Here is a 17,829-nt window from a genome sequence, read left to right as displayed (position 1 = left end):
GCTTTTTTGCTCTGTGTTAAACACTTGACAGAGATAAATTAAGCTAGGAAGGATTTGTTTTTTCTGATGGTTTCAAAAATTTCAGTTCATGGTCAGCTGGCTCCAATGAGTGTGGCCTGAGGTGTTGTGGAATAGCATGAGGGTGGATTCTTGATGCAGTTAAGCTGCTCAAAACATCGTGGTTGGGATCAGAAAGCCAGGAAGGGGCCATGCACAAGTACTCTGCAAAGGCTACTGCGTAACCTACTTCCTCCACTTCAGCCAAACCTTCTGAAGTTTCCACCACCAGCTGGGGACCAACCTTTAACACACAGATCTGTGGGACAATTCATCGTCAAGTCAACCAGGTTCTAGTACTATTTCCCTCCGTCTGTCCTCTTTCAAATGCATCCATTCCCATAAGGCTTTCATCCCGATCATTCTACACAACTGTTTTGTTCTAATGTTCGTGTTGTTACATTCAAAGTTTAATGCTCAGTTACTTGACCTCTTATTGACGTAGGATGAAGTTGGTGTCCTGCTTGGAAAATGTTTAATTGCTTTACAAATTTATCCCATTATTCTTTATTTTTCAGGCATTTTCTATAGTTTCTCATCATTGTCCCCAACCTCCCCAAATTTTGGAGAATCTCAAATCTCAGACACTGGTGTTTTTTTCTTTCTTTCTTTCTATCTACATTCACTTCCTTGTTGATCTCTTCAGTCATCAAAATGTTAATCAGTCCCCAATTTTTATATGTAGACAAAATATTTCATTCTAGGCTCCTGGATATAGCTATCCATTCAGATTTTTAATAGACAACTTCAAATAATATGTTCAAAACTAAATTTGTCCTCTCTTTCCACATCCCTAAAATAGCTTTTCTAAAGTTCTTACAGTCACAATTCCTTGTTTATATTTTCAAAGCTCGAACATACTAACTTCTCTTTCTCTTGCACCACATATGCAATTCATGGACTGATGAATGATCCTGTTGGCTATACCTTCTATTCATTGAGAAATCCAACTTCTCTCTGTTTATAGTGCTGGCATCTTACAGCCAACCCGCCATGGTCACTCCTCTGATCATTATAGTTTCTTTGTAGCTATTCCACCTGGCTCTGTGATATGTTCTCCAGGCACCAGCCGGAGTGATCATTTGAAAGCATGTCATAATATTAGTGACGTGGTACTACGTCATGTTACTCCTCTGCTCAAAATTCTTTCAGTGGCTTTCTACTTGTAATAAGTCCAGACTATGAATAATAGTCTACATACTTCTACCAAAGTCAGTTAGCCCCTGGTTAGCTGTCTGATACTTCCTGCCATTCTTCTCCCTAAGTCTACTACAACCAATTAGTCTTCTTGTAGCTGTTTAACCTTCCTTTCCACTTCTTGCCACAGGGCCTTTGCACTCATTCCCTCTATCTGGAAGGCTCTTCCTGAAGATATCCATACAGCTTTCTACCTTGGTTCCTTCAGATTTTTACTCACGTGTTACTTTATTTTATTTTATTTATTAGGATAGTATGACAGTTTAAACTCAGGGCCTTGCACTTGCCAGGTTGGCATTTAATTACTTGAGCCATGACCCCAGCTCTTTATGCTTTAGTTCTTTTTTCAGTAGGTTCCTCTGTTTTTAGCTGGGTCTGGACTGGATTGTAATCCTCCTATCTATACTTCTTACACAACTGGGATTACAGGCATGAACCACCACTACCTGCCTTGTTTTTTTTTTTTGTGTGTGTGTGTGTGATGGGGTCACGGTAACTCCTTACCTGGGCTGGCTTCAAACTGCTATCTTATTGGGTAACTGAGATTACAGATATGTACCACATACCCACAGGTAATTTTCTCAATACTCAATAAGTGACACATCCTGTCCTATGTGGGTTTCTTATATAGTGGATGCTATATGAAACATGAAATATTAGTATACATTACATCATGATTTATAAAAAGTAATGGTATTACTATAGTTGAGGATTTGGATTTTCTTTCTTAAATGTCTACCATACTTTATCATTGGTTCTGGTTTTTGTTTTCTTAAACAAAGCATTTATGTCATTTTTTTGAAGATTTTTTTATACAATTATTTCCCCCAGAGGGCATTAAGCTTCTTGGAAAACACTGTTTTTTATTTTGTTTACTCTTGTATCATAGAAAATAATGCAGTGTCTAGGTCACAGTAGGTTTAGTATAAATGGAGGATGAATGACTGACTGAGTAAATGAGGCCATTAACATGAGTGGAGAATCAGAGAAGGAAGACATTCTCAATGTGGTCATCAAATGGACAAGGTGGTGAGAGTTAGAATTGAAGACGGGGCATTCAAGAGAGATGACAATTACCAAAATTTAGTAATTATATCAATGTTAATATGGCTTGTAGTATTTTCCTTTTTAATAGCCCATACCTAATATCATCATCCAGTTTTGAATGGCTGAATTATGTATGATATTGCTATAGGAGAAATAAAGTCTCATTGTGCACTCATGTTGTCATGCAAAGTTTGTCACACTTAGCCTTCAGTTGAGTTTCGAGAAGGAACATTAAGCTGTACGATATTCTCCAAATGACCTTCTCCCCCCACACACAAAAAAAGTTTATTTGATAAAGGGAATGGAAGAGGAGATGGGTATTATAGATAATAATGTTATGCCGAAGGTATAGGATGGTGTGCATGCCATTTTGACTGTCTTGGAGATGCACATTTCCTAAACATCTTCCTGATCTAAGCTGTAAGAGTTTTTAAAAAGTGAAGTTTTTGGTGTAGAGTTTTCTTGGCTTGGAAATCATAATAGCAAGAAAAAAAAATTCAATACAGTCTACCACTCTGAAGTTTAACTGTTTTAAAACCCAAGAACTACTGAGGTGCTGAAGGAGCCAAAGCTTTGGGAAATGGAAATGGAATAGAATACATCTTCAGTAAGCAGAGGCTACTCAGTGTTCAAGAGTGTCATGAGTGACATCATCCATGTGTTGGAGGGAAAGGAATGTGGGTTCCTGGGTGCCACACTTCACATTTTCAGGTGGTCCTCTTGTAGTTCTCTGTGGTACTGTTGGATGTCAGGAAGTCTCAGCTTTAGGATCAGCTGAGGCTTCGGATGAGATGCTCCATAGCAGAGTATCTAAAATTGCTTCTGCCTCAAAACTATAAGCAAGTCTTTGGTTCCTGAAGTTCTGAAGCAGAATATTTTACTAGGCTTGCTATTATCCTTAGAATTTGTAAATCTTCACCCCAAACTTAATTTTACTTGTCTTTTTAAATCAAATAACAGACAACGTAATGAGTATTACTGTGTGCACAGTTAAAATTCTGTAAAATACCTGTAACATTTTAAACATATGATGACCATAAATTGACGAGAATGATGATGATGAAATGAGGAAAGATGATATTTATAGAGTTGAGAAAAGCTAAAATCTCAATTTTGTTGTGAAACTCATTCACTTTCTCAACAAATTGAACACAAGTTACTTAAAATTCAGTTTGGCAAAGTTAGTCATGTAGATATTTGATAATATAGTACTTAGTTTTCCTGAGAAGAGTATAATTGTTTAAGGCAAAAACTAAAACATTTATAAATTTTTTGAAAAGGTATAATGGTAATTAGCTGGTTTATTTTCAAAGAACCATTCTTTCCCCGTATGTATATAGTCACTAGAGATGCTGAAAAAGTTCTAGATCTCTATGAAGGCATGAGTTCATGGAATATTTAGGTGGCAATAATGTGGCTAGCTGACAATGTCAGTGTCTGCTGACACACTGTAAAGACACAAGTGGAATGAAGCCTGGCGTGGTAAAGCCTGGGCTAAGGTTTAATATGCAACCGTATCATTTTTCCCTCGGGAAATAACAGTGTCACCTTGTAATTTTTTACTATTGGATAATAAAATACAGCCATGATACGTAGCATCTCGACAAATAAAGTGGATTTGGACTGAATCCATTTTGCTTTCATCACTTAGTATGTAACTCAGGCTTTTAAGACATAGCACACCCTAAATTGGCTTAATTGGATCAACTTGGGTTTGACTGTCTTTGACTGTACAAACATATTTTCTTTTTTATTTGCTGTTTAATATTTAGGTGATGTTTTCAGTGAATTTGCTTTTGTACTCCATTGGGCTGTTGACACAGTTTATCTAAGTTGTTTTTTGATTAAGTTAGTTTACCTCCTAAGGTTATTACTGGATTTTTTTTTTACTATTATTTTTCATATCACTAATTCTCATAATTAAAACTGTTTATAATTTACACAATTGACCCTGAGTGTCCTGGGAGCTCAGTTAGCTCAACCAGCTTCAGGTTTCTTAGATTTACTGTGGCTTTTTGTATATTGGACTGATTATTGAAGGAAAATGATTATAAAATTCTTATGTGAAGGCTAAATATATAAATTGGCTTTCTTTTTATGAATTTTAAATTTTCAACTGGTTTAGTAGAATAAAGTTTAAGGAGACAAACTGAAATAGTATAGTTCTTAAAAAGTTTGCCTGTTAGTTGGTGTTTTCTAATCATTAGAGGAAAAATTAGTTTTGGAGGATGAACAGAATGCTTTGAGCCAAGATTTAAAACTTCTGTTATACTTCTACAAATACCTAGTTCATTTTTGGTCTTGATTTTTGACTTCACTACCATAGCATGTTATTCTTACATTTATGATAAGCATATAGTAATCATGTAAGAGAAGAAAATGCATGACTATTTTCTGTAAAGCATGGCAATTTAATTTGAACTATTACCTTGAAGATAATATAACATTTTTTCCACCTATTAGTATAGATAAAAATTTTATGTTTAGATATTTATATCTATAGAAACTTGAGAATTTAACTGTTAAGGAGAAAAATTTAGAAAACAACCTTTTTGTTATTTTTGCTATGTTTCATTTGTATCTTCTGAACACATTTTAAAAAAAATTTTGTGCTGAGTGGGAGTACATTGCAGCATTTACAAATGTTCTTGCAATATATTAATATATCACACTTGAATTCACTCCCTCCTCATTCTCCTTTACCCTTCCCACCTCTAGCCATTCCTTGAATAATTTGAACAGGTATCATTTTTCCATTTATATACATGTGCACACAGTATTTGTACTATATTCACCCGCCAAGACTATACTTTCAGGGATCATTTCTATAGTTCATTACTATATTCACCCTCCCATACCCTTTCCTCACCTTCTTCTGCCTTTCACTGGTACCAACTCCCAGGACAGGATCTGCTCTGCCCCCATTTTCTCCAATTTTGTAAATGAAAAAAAAAGACATTTTTGTTTGTTTAAGACAGCTACATAGAAAGTTTCCTTGTAACATTTCCATATATATATAATAAAACCCCAATTGCTGAACACATTCTTTAAAGTAAACTGGTTATATTTTTAAACAATATAAACTAAATTCAGTACTATTTAAAAACAATCTACATTTTAATTCAGATAAGTCATTTCTCTGGTTTACCCTTCAGTGATTTTGTATTCTGAAAAAATACAATGTGTTAAAATATTTTTACTTTTTAAAGAGTTGTGTGGATATCGTAAGGTAACTTTAATTATTCTTAAAAAAAGATTTGTGGGTACAAATGCTTTTCCCTCCAAAAAGTCAGCTTTAGTCAGCTACAATTTAAAAAATTACAGTTGACATTGTTTGGAAATAATGGGGTGAATTATCCCTCACATTGATTTGTGATATCTAAAGAACTTAAAATACCAATTTATATACATAACGTATAGAAGTAAAATAAAAATACTTTAAATTCAGTTTCCTGTAGTCCACAATGCTCCAAAAGTATTAAATTAGAGAATGCCAGAAATTCATACACTTTAAATTCCATGCCATTCTGATTAGTGTGATGAAAGCTTGTGTTGTCTTGTTCTGTCCCATTAGAGATGTGTATCAGCTCTTTGTCCAGCAGATACATGCTATGTGCTCTACCTGCCCACTAGTCACTTTGTAGCAATTTTAGTTATCAGATCCATTGTCATGGTATCACAATGTCTTTGTTCAAATAATGCTTATATAATATAATTATAGCCCCAAAGCACAAGAGTAATGTTGTTGACAATTAAGATATATCAAAGAGCAGACATAACAGAAAAAGGAAAGTACAATAAGACCATTTTAGACATAGAAATAGACTACATTCACATAATTTTTATTAGATCATGTTTTTATAATTGTTTTATTTTATTAATTACTGTTGTTAATCTCTTATTGTGCCTAACTTATAGATTAAACTTCATCATGTGCATGTATGTGTAGGAAAAAGCATTGTAGATAGGGTTTGATACTGTCCATGATTTTGGATATCCACTGGGGTCTTACAATGTATGACACCCACTGATAAGGAGAAATAAGTACAATATCCTTAAAAGGAAAGGTTAAAATACATACACATATCCATATCATTTAAACTTTTGCAGGAGGGTTTAACTGTTAATTAATTTTAATAGTATAACTTTATTGATATCTGACTAGTTCAAATCATATATGAGAAAATTTCGCTGATTTAGGATCTTGTTCATGTGAGTGAGTGAGGAAGTTTTTCTGGTAGAGAAAATTTTCTTAAAAATGGTTGCAAACACCTCCCTTATTATAGTGCCTAAATCCAGTTGTTTGCCACTTTGAATAATAAAACTATGTCCACAGTTCTTTGTGGGTTATTATCTATTTTCTTCAGAGCTTCAAGTATTTGTGGTGGTGGTTAGTCTGTCAGTACATTGCTTCTACTTCTGATAGCTGTTTGCTACGACTGCATAGAAAATAAAGCTTGACAAAGACTTGACTGAAGGCTTCTCCAATGGTTGAGCCCATTGAGTTTTATTGCCTGGTGGCTTTTTTGAAAAACACATTTCTTGATTCAGTGCTGTAAGTTACATGGCTCTGAGTTCCACATGTTGGAATCTCAGATAAGGGACTTATTTCTGTGGAGCATAAAGCACACCACTTTAAAGACATCACTATTGAAGATTTTCTGCTTGAAATCTTAGACAAAGTGAGAAATAAAGCTTTGTGCAATGAACTGCAGGCAATATGGGAATGGGACAGAGGAAAAAAATAAAAGGGAAAGCAAAGTAGCAGTGCACTGGAAGTCTGATATTTGATATGTAAGCTAATAGCTTGTAGACCTCCAGCCAGATTTTTCCATTTGGGCAGAAGCATTTCTTTATTTCATTCTCTCTGCTTTTGGTTGCTCTCCCTGCCCCCTACACAGTTGGAACTTTTCCAGAAGACTTTGGCAGAGGTCACTTCTCAGCAGCTTTTTAAACTTTGGTTAGAATGCATTTATTGATTTTATTTAATGACCAGAGGAATGGGGAGTTTTGGAAAAAGCACATCAGAGATTCAGTGTCTGCCCTGGCAATCCAAACTATTTAAAACCTCTGAGAACACTTCGTCAGATGCCAGCTCCTCAACTTCAGCAAAATAGAAAAAGATTCTGCCATATTTAACTGGGATTCATATTTCCTGACAATTTAACCTTATAGACCTGGAAGAGGAAAATCATTTTCCTAGAATTGACATTCAGAAACTGCATGAGTACATAAAAATTTAATGACTCTTTTAAAAAAAATCCAATCTCAATGCTATAGGAAATACTTGCTTGGTAGCATGCATTGGCATAATAACTTTTTCTTAGGTTATTTCTCTACACACTATGTAATAATTTGAGATTAAACTATTTTATTTTTCTACATTTGCTACGAAGGGAACATACACTTTTCTGAACTAAAACCTGATATTAAAGGCAGGATAATAAATATTTAAAGAAAATGATCTTTCCTATTACAGCATTTCTACTCAAATGCATCAAAATTTTCTTAATCAAATTTTAGCATAAAACAGGACAGAATTTCCTGCGTCCATGCCTGTGAGCTAATTCTCATATGAATCAGCAAGTCCACTTCCTAAGCTATTGTGATTTACACTATTCTGGCGCCTGTGTTTCACATGCAGTCCTCACGCTTGTTTAGCTGGTTTAACAGGAGAGGAGGCGGAGAGGTCACAGAGAACTTAAATAATAGACATCAAAAACCCATTAGTTTGCATCTCAAATTGGTTGAGTGTAGAAACGGTTTAAATAGTGAACATCTCCAGTACATTCAGAATGAGTTAATGAATATGTAACATTTCAGAATTACATCTGTTACAATGAACAAGATGATTGAATATTTTTCTTTGTATATTCATTTTAGGAAAAAGAAAATGAATATAAGCTTTAAAATGTATTATTCAAAGCAGTAACAATCATTGTAACTGGATTATGAGTATATTTTGAAAACTAATTCTGTATACTTTATGGATTATAGTTTGCTATTTCTATAGGAATTCTGATACCATTTTTCCCCTTCTTCACTTGACTCTTCCATATTTTGAAAAATATTTGCTGTTAAAAATTCATTTTTTTTACTGAAATCGAAAAAAATGATCATTGATGTCTATAATTCCCTTCTTACTCTTTTTTTTTTTTTAAGTTTTAACAAGGTTTCATTTCAGTATAACAATAAAATATAGACAGGGGGCAGAGGAGAAAAAAGAAACATTTCCTGTTCCCCACACAAGAAATGGGAGCAAAGACTCAAAATGGTGGTCCCCAACTAGTTTTATAATGGAGAGCTGGGGAATCCACGTGGTCAAAGATAATGAGTCTGAATGGCTGTGATGGCTGACAGGGTTACTAAAACTTCTTAAATACTAAATTATTATTATAATTTCATTGCTTACAAAGCAAACTGTTCAGATGTTTTGTCATAAAATTTTTAAATATATCTACTACTGCATAATTATTATTTCATGATATAAATAATAGGATAGATTATAGTGTGCTGTACTAGAAAATGATCATTTAAAAGTATAGAGGGTAGGCACATTTTATTTTAATGAACTTCGATAATTCCCATTATTACACAAGTTGGAAGCCACGATTAGTAGGCAATATGTCATTTGGAATTATAGTCATAACATAGCCATTTTGAGGAGTAAAAACACAGGGTGAATTAAATGATTGTTTTTATATTGATAATTTAAAAACTATTTCTCAAGAAGAGGATGAAAAGAACAGACATTGCTAAGGAAATAATCTTCCTGGAGGCTCAGCAAGTCTTCTTAAGTAAGGTTAGACATGCGGACTACTGGCACCCTGTAATGTGGAAGTGTTAGTAGCGAGCTGGAGACTCCTCTGCCCCAGCCTCTAGTTCATTTTGTGGGTATGTGGTTCCCATTGTGAACTAAGTCCTCTTCTAGGTGCTCATTCCAGCCTTCATCAGCCTTCAGCTGCTGTGGATTTACCATCTTTTCTCCCATCATAAAAATCTCATTTTCTTGTAGTCAATAGAATGTTAGAACTCCTGAGAGTGGGTTGTTCACAGCAGGTTTTCTCCTTTATTATGCCACACATGGGACAGCAGTGCCTCTTTCTCCTATGCCAAGAAAAGCTAATGTATCTGTGAGTCATTGAAGAAGAGGGGCTGTGGTTATGAAAGCTTGTAGCTTTGCTTTTCGTATCTTCTTCATAGCTGAAAGAAATGCATCCAAAACAGACCCCTGGAGGAATTACTAGCATTCAAGTACAGTGTTCTAGCCAGGTACCTGATGTAATGAGAGTGTTGGTCTTATAGACAGTCCCAGGCTTACAATGGTTCCATTTGTGAATTTTTTTTAGCCATACTGGGACTTGAGTTCAAGGCTTCATGCTTGCTAGGCAGGTGTCCTACTGCTTGAGCCACATCTCCAGGCCCGATTTGTGTCTTTTTGACTTTATGATTCTAAGGAAGGGAGTAGTATTAGGTAGAAGCTGTACTTTGATTTTCTGAATTTTGATCCTTCCCCTCCTGCTCCCAACAGGCCAGTGATACCTGTAACAATATTCTCTTGAAATGCCAGACAGAGGCAGGAGCTACAGATTTCAGTTAGACATGTAATCCTGAGAGTAAATTACTAGTACTCTGCAGTACTGTGTTGCTAAGCTATGCAGTGTTTAGCGGGTTGAGTATTGAAGGCATTTTTTTGTTGTTTTTTTGTTTTATGCAAAACCCTGGGGTTCGAACCCAGGGTCTCACATTTGCTTCTACAGATAATAAAATTATAGCACGTAACATTTAACTATATCTAGTTGTAAAATTGATTTAAGGAGTAAATCTCACAAGTAAAAAGTACTTCCCTGTAAAAAGTTCATATATTTTTTTTTTCCTTTCAATTGTCAGTGACCTTTTTAAAAGTATCACTCTGGGGGGTGGGGTTGCTCCTTGGTAAAGCATGTGGTTAGCATATGGAGGGCCTGAGTCCAACCCAACATCTTAGGCTACCAACCATCTCATAATAACAACAGAGTATTATTTTTAGAACATGTTTAATCTTCTTCATTGTCTCACAGATCTTTACGGGATAGTTCAGTAAGTTATGTCACATAATTTTGGAATTACATCACTTGAACTAAGAAAATAAAACCTTTTCATCTTAATTTCACACTAGTTTTTATTGAGTTTTCTTGATATATAAACTTCAGATGTGAAGATGTGTTCTAATTGTAATAAGTATCATGAAACTGAGGTGATGATTTTCTGAAAAAACAATACTTAAGGAAGCTTAATTTCTCTTCATTTGCAAACATCTTCTTAACAAATATGGGCAGTATTAGTAAATATAAGGCTATGTTGAGAAGTTTGAGGGTATAGTTTCTGAATTTGGACTTCTTATAGTCCAATTCAGGCTTTGCCACCCAGTTTCTTAGCATATTAGTGTATAATATTGATAATACTTCTGAAAACTTTGGAGGATTTTTACTGCCGTGTAGTAAGAACTTTATATATGAATATTTAATATGTGTGTATTATAGAATAGCATAGAATACATTTTACAAATATATAAAATGTAGGTGTGTGTATCAGACACATGTTCTCCATCTCTCTTTGTCTGCTCCCCAGCTGGAGTGGACTGGACATAACCTCTGAGTGCTGGTTTCCTTTCTTCTGTTCACTCCTCAATGTTTACCACTTAGAGAAGTACCTGGAAGAATAAATATTGATGAGTGAAGACAATCTCTCCACTTTCTAAACTTACTATCTCAAAATTAGGGCACTAAGATGTATTATGTGTTCCTGTTGTTTAATTGGTGAACTGAACCTTACTTTATTTCACATTCCATTTTTGGTATCTTTTATATGTGATTGCTTTATAAAGTTTGATCTAAAGCATAAGTTAATTTCACTTTTAATTTTTAATTAAAGGAGTCTAGTCATTAAGACTCAAAATATTTTCATTTAATTCATAAGCCCTCCAATGAATGCAATAATTTCTGGAGCATTGGTTTTAGGTCACTTTCAGACCTAAAAACTATAAAGTAATGAAAATAGATGCTTGAATGCATTTACTATCATCCAAAACATACCAAATATTTAAGTCTTTCACAAGCGTTTGCCTTCTAAGTAGTCACAAGCTCAAAAATATTTCTAATAACTGCTTTTAAAAAATCCCTTTTAGATCAAGTTTATTAAAAGAAATTTAACCTTTTACTTTGTGTCGGTAGAACAGTATCGTTTGATGGCTACCATCCTCTGTCCTTCTGTTTTCTTTTAGTCACCTTTGTACTCCCCTTTTCTTTTCCTGGGCTTCACTCACTCCTGCCCTTCTCAGTAGGAGTCTAAGTGGCTCTAGAAAACTTCTCCCTGCTCTGAGCTGCTTGCTCAATGCCTTAAGTAGCTGTAAATGACTGAAGCACTGAGACGTTAAATAGCCAATCTGTAACCTGAAGATTCTTCTAATGTACACACACACACACACACACACACATGTGCACAAACACACACACAGAGAGAGAGAGAGAGAGAGAGAGAGAGAAACAGGAACTATAAATGTAGATATATTGAGAACAAATTCAAAGACACATGATGCAGTTTGGCTTTGGTACTAATTTATATGAGACCAATATAGACAGTTACAGGCAATTGCCAATAACTACCTTCTTATTTTTTTAATATATGAAAATAAATACTATGTTTACTCAATCAGCATTTCTTTTTTGAGATTGAGGTTTGAATTCAGGGCTTTCTAGACCTGCTTTCTAGGCAGGTCTGTTCTTCGACCTCTATCCTTCTACCTGTACATCCCAGGTAGCTGCTGCTACACCATGTGCTGACACACTCTACTTATTTGTTGAAATGGATTCTTGCTAACTTTTGCCCGGTCTGGCTTTGAACCGCAACCCTCATGATCTCTACCTCCAGAGTATCTGAGAATACTTGAGTACTTTAGCTCCTGCATCAGGTACCTCCAACGAGCATTTCTGAGGCCTTGCTAGGTTTTTGATCCTTTAGTGAGAAATGATGCAAGTTGGAGTTTCTTTTCTTAAGCAGTTGTTATTACACTATAGAGCTAAGCTAAATAAAGAAATTTGCAGAGGTATGGGGGAACCAGGAATCATGATTGGTCCTGCCTATGGTGAGTCTGAGAGAGCTTTGAGGCATTAGTCATTCTAGGATGTCAGAATGGATTTTCCAGATGAGAGAAAAGAGATCTAAGAGAGATATTTGTAGGCAAATCTGTACTGTCTTTACCCATGATTCTTCAATATATAAAACATTTTCATGATGGCATTTGCCTGTTCTTCAAAAACAAGAGAAAAAGTAACTCATGCAAACAGTCAGATAGTATTGAAAGGACATGCTTGATTTGTTGAAGGAGTTGCTGCTCTGTGAAATTCAAGCAGTTGATTTACAAATTTGTTTAGTTGCCTGTCCAAGTAGTCAAACATGCTATTCACACATGGACTTCCATTGCTCTTGTAGTATAAAGTCTTGATGATTGACCAAATAGGAGTGGGCGTACTTATTAAAACAAAAACAGTAAATTCTGTTGCTTTAATAGTTTAAAATTCTCAAACAAAATATAGTACTTTCATCAGTGAATAGTTTCCACTAATTTGTTTCCATATTATATTATAGTATATCTGATTTTTTCAATACTGATTTTTTTTTGAAGGAAAACTCCATTTCAGTTTTATGCTATTGGTTTTCTGCACCATATTTAATTCCTTATCAATTTGGGGACAGACGCTAAAATAGATAATAGATTTGTCACTGTTCTGGCATGTATACAGTTATACTAGTATAGCAACATGCTATTAAAGCAACATACTCTTACAGCAATAGTATTATAAGTATAATAATATAATAATAAATCCTAAATATCTGAGTAATTAAAGAAGTATTGACTGTGCTAAACTTTTAAATAAACTCACTAGAAAGTTCAAAACTTGACATTGCCAGTTGCAGTGCTATTAGAGATTCTTAAAATCCCAAAGAATATACTTTGACGGACAGTAGTTATTTTCTTCATTAAAAGCCTGGCATGTTGGTAGTTCATTTAATAATAAAAGAAATAGAAAAATATTATGACAATTTAAAGAAAATGAAAACAATCCTTTTATTAATGGCTTAATTAACATATTTAATGTGTGCCTTTCTAGTTTTTTAAAAAATTGAGTTAGAGTATTTTTAACCATAGTCTATGATGTATACGTAGGCATATGTGTGCAATTATATATGTAGCAAGATAAACTTGCCTGTTTCTCAGGGTTTTCCCATAGCAGTTTTGCAGTGGTAAAAGATCTTATGCTTCGTATAAGAAGCCAGGCATTAGTTCTTGGGAATCTCCAGAATCAAGAATAAATACTTAATAATGTCTTTTAATTACGAGAATATTTAAAATATACACCAGGAAATTCCCCAGCATTCCCAGTGACCTTGGGTTAAGAAGATGTGTCTCATGAATCTGGAATTGTCTCTTTTGTACCATAGTCTACTGCGATACCTACAAGCACTTTGGGGGAAAAAAAAAAAAAAACTTGTCAACCAATAAGAAATACTTAAATAGTTTTACAGTCATAATTAGAAAATGCAATTTTTTTCTCATCTAATTGCATCTTTTCTTTTCTTTTTTTACAGAAATGTTTAATTCAATAAATCAGAAGAGAAAACCATGGATTTTTAGCAATTGAGGAGCAAATTAAGGTACTTGATTATTATCATCAATCATGACTGTTCATATTTACAAAATGTATTTACTGTAATTCTATTCAACCTATATGTTTTTATGAATTTTTTATCATATTGAAAGTACAGCATACTTTATAATTGAATTTTATAAATTTTTGAAAAATCAATTGACATTTCTCATATTTCTGGAAATAAATTCACTTACTTTCTGAACAAATTGTAGTTGAACATATTTGCCATTGTGAGGAAACATATTCGAGGTACATGAAAATAAAAGGGCTAAAAGAGTTTTAGTAACACTCTCCCGATTTCAAAAGACGATTATGTTGTATTATTTTCCAACCAATATGAAATAATTATGCTAAGTTTTTTTTACTTGATGTATGGGCACTAACACAATGTATGAATTTTATTTTTTAAATTTTATTTACTCTCATTTTCATATCCATATTTATGAATTTTAATATTTGTAGATAAAATGTAGTCACATTATTGCAGCAAGATGTTTAATATAAAGCAGATTATTTTCAAAACTGATCTTTCTGTTTATCACAGATATATTTATGGACTATGGCATGAAAGATTTCAAAGAGTTTAACTTTAGGCCAGTTCGTATTTTCCGTAGGAAATCATAGGAGATAAAAGAGGCTTTCATATTAATCAATAATGAAACTGGAATTTCCTCTTCTTTGGTTTTGTGTTTTTGCTGTTTGTTTGAATCAGGGTGTAGCCTAGGCTATCCTGGGACCTCTGCCTCAGCTCCTGAGTGATGGGATTATAGGTGCACCCCAATATGCCCAAGTCCTCTCTTGCATTTATTGAAAATTAATTTCTGTAAAATGACTTTGTAATTTCTAGAGTGAATATTAATGTAAATATGCAGCCTAAAATCAGAGATACCAACTTATTGCTACCATTACAATGATTTCCGATCATTGAATTTTAGAAGGTTATACAATTGGTATGTATTATAAACTACTATCAATCTATATACAATGATTCTGTATTTTTCTCTTTAAAAATATTAAGAGACATAAGACTATTAATATCTTGCACTTGCCTTTTGTAGATGGTAAATTTTTCACTTGGTCCTTTGTCTTTTAAATATTGTAAATTTCTTTGTCCCTGTTTTGTTATCACCTCATTTGCAAACACAAACAATATTATTCTCATTTCTCAGAACATAGATATGGTCAAGTTTCTCATTTGTATTTATTGGCTTATTATCTTCACATCTAAATTTTACAGAAGTTCTTCAAAGTTGAAAATGATATGATTTGTTTGGTATTTACTGTTAGTGAAAAAAATAATTAAATTAGTAAAATAAGCTCATTCTTTTTTTTTTTTTAATTAAACCAAGCAAGGCTTAGCTGCACTTACTGCAAAGATTTTAAAAGGTGATGGGAAAGGTGATGGGTGACACCCTTGTGCACCTTTTGAAAGAGCACTTGACTAAGTGCTGCAGAAAAAAAGATGGGTGCAAATCACTTTCCTGGAGGCTCTTGAAAGATCCCAGAACCTGTGAAGTTCACCAAGAGCTATCAAGGTGTGAGGCCCACAGCCTGTTTTGTGAAAGAGCACAGAATGACCATTGAAAGGCTGCTGTTTTCAATGGAGCAGAAGGGTCACCTGTGTGTTAAGACCGTGTTAGGAGATGAGTTGGGTGAAGCAGGTTTGGAAGCCCATGAAATACATCTTTGCCAAAAGAAAGTCTAAGTTTTGTAGCCTAGAGGTCGTGAGAGTGATGAAGATATCCATAGGTGTGTGGCAGTAAAATTCAGAACCTTTCTGATATATATTTTCATTATGAAATTTAAGAACATTATTAAGACAATAATATTGACTTTAATGATCACAACAGGCCCCATATATGAAGTTTCTGAAGGAATCATGCAGACTTTACCATGTTGAATGGTTCATGGTGTTTATTTCCTTGTTCTTTCATTTAGAAATAATTTATATATGATAAATTGACCCTTTTAAAGTATACATTTTAGTGGTATTTAATCCATTGTCCAGTTGTTAACTATCACTACTGTCAAATTACAGAGTATTTCTCTAATAAGAAGTCTTGTATCCCATTCCTCCTAGACCCCATCTCATGGCAACCAGTAACATAACATATTTTCTCTCTGTCACATAAATGGAATTATATAGTGCTCCACCTTTTGGATATGCTATTTCACTTAGCATAATGTTCTCAAATACCTGTCTCATTTTTTCAGTGGTCATGATGGATCTAGCATGTTGTTAAAAGTCATGTTGAATGTAGCAATTTTCAAATTCTCACTAACATTTATGATAAATGTTTAGATGTATTATATCAGATTTCCCACAGGGAAAGGATAAAGTCATTGGAGAAACCCTCACTCTTCCCACTGTGGTAAAAATGGCTGAAATCACATTTGAAAAATTATATGGGAGCAATTAAAAATGTGTTATTATGTCAGAAAATGCTGTCAGAAGACGACTAAAAAAGCCTTGCTTTAATCATTAAAAACAAGTATAAGAACAATGTACGTAGTACAAGAAAAATCTCTTTGCATTTGGACAAAATATGAATATATATTTCAGTATCCAACATATGTTAGTTAATTTATGGTATCTGCTAGATTGTGTTTTTTTAAGGTTGGATTTATTGATATGTATTTTATATGGCAATCTCTTTCTTTTTAATGTTTAGTTTTACTTGCAAAACACATCAGTTTTTATAAGTGTCACCAAAATCAACATACAGAGCTTACATCACCCCCAAAATTTCCCTCATGCCCCTTTGCCGTCTATCCCTCTCTTCTCCACTCTCAGCCCCAGAGACCTGTAGATTCTGCTTCAATAATAAAATACGAAATAACAACAACTGAGAAAAAGTACCGTTAAGAGCTCATGGTTTGAAAATAGTCTTTATATATGACCTTGTGTGTGTTACATGCCCTCTCAGTGTTTCAATTTCTTTACGTGTAACATGGGATTAATAACATATGTTACCATATGGCATTTAGAATATAGCTAGGGATATCCTAAGCACTACGTAAATGTCTGTAAAATGAACTAGCATTTTTGAACCTCAAGAGGAAAGATGTGCTGGAAGTTTACTTTCCATAGTAAATGACCTTTTTAAATGTGCTTATACACAAAGCACCAAACCAAAGTTTTCAAAGTATTAAAGCTTGTTCAGTAACGTCATTCTGGAAAAAGTTTCCATTGATGGTTCCACTCCTCCAATTCCTAGGCAAATTCTTGGAGTAATTCTTAAATTCTTTCTCACATGTGGCATACCTATCAGCATATTCTGTCTGACTACCTGTGAGAACCTCCTAGGCTCCTACCTTCATCCAAATCACAGTCACCTCCCACCTGCACGAGAAACACCTGTTTTCTTTGAGGCACTGTGTTCAGTGCACAGCCACCTCCGATTGCTCATCTTCACTGCCTGTGGAGCTGTCCTGGTTTCATTGCCAGTCACTAGACAGCTCTGCCTAAGCTTAGCTTTTTAGTTCCTCTCTCAATCATCTCCTCAGTTCTTCACATGTGTTGTTTCCTAGACTTGAGATAGCCTCTTCTAGTGGCATCCTTTCCCTGTGCCTGCTGTTGAAAATTGAAACTGTCCAATTGCTTTATTTTTCTCTAGAACACATATCACATTATACATCATTTTGTTTATTCCTTCTTTCTATTAGTTCTCTTTTTATGGATTTTTTATATTACCACTGGCCTTGCTCATGAATTCATGTAGTAGAAAGTTAACTGAAAATATTATAGGTGAGTATGTGACTAGAGAGAAGTGAATTATCTGGGAAATACTCAGTTGAGGTCTAATGAAGATTCACTTCAAACAGACAGTTGGAACTG

The 17,829-nt window shown here is 34.2% G+C and overlaps 1 protein-coding gene across 43 annotated transcripts in view; it reads left to right on the top strand.

Annotated features, from left to right (window-relative positions):
* Adgrl3 (adhesion G protein-coupled receptor L3) overlaps nt 1–17,829 on the top strand; it is a 1,316,738-nt gene that overhangs the window by 146,708 nt on the left and 1,152,201 nt on the right. For all 43 annotated transcript variants that reach the window (XM_074042162.1, XM_074042151.1, XM_074042155.1 and 40 more), the window contains exon 2: nt 13,930–13,995. The gene's annotated coding sequence lies outside the window, so the exon portion shown is untranslated. The remainder of the gene's footprint in view (nt 1–13,929; nt 13,996–17,829) is intronic.

Source organism: Castor canadensis, chromosome 9 (assembly GCF_047511655.1).
Source record: "Castor canadensis chromosome 9, mCasCan1.hap1v2, whole genome shotgun sequence".
NCBI classification, from domain to species: Eukaryota; Metazoa; Chordata; class Mammalia; order Rodentia; family Castoridae; genus Castor; species Castor canadensis.
The sequence above is the reverse complement of the archived record's forward strand: the minus strand, read 5'-3'. Positions and strand labels throughout refer to the sequence as shown.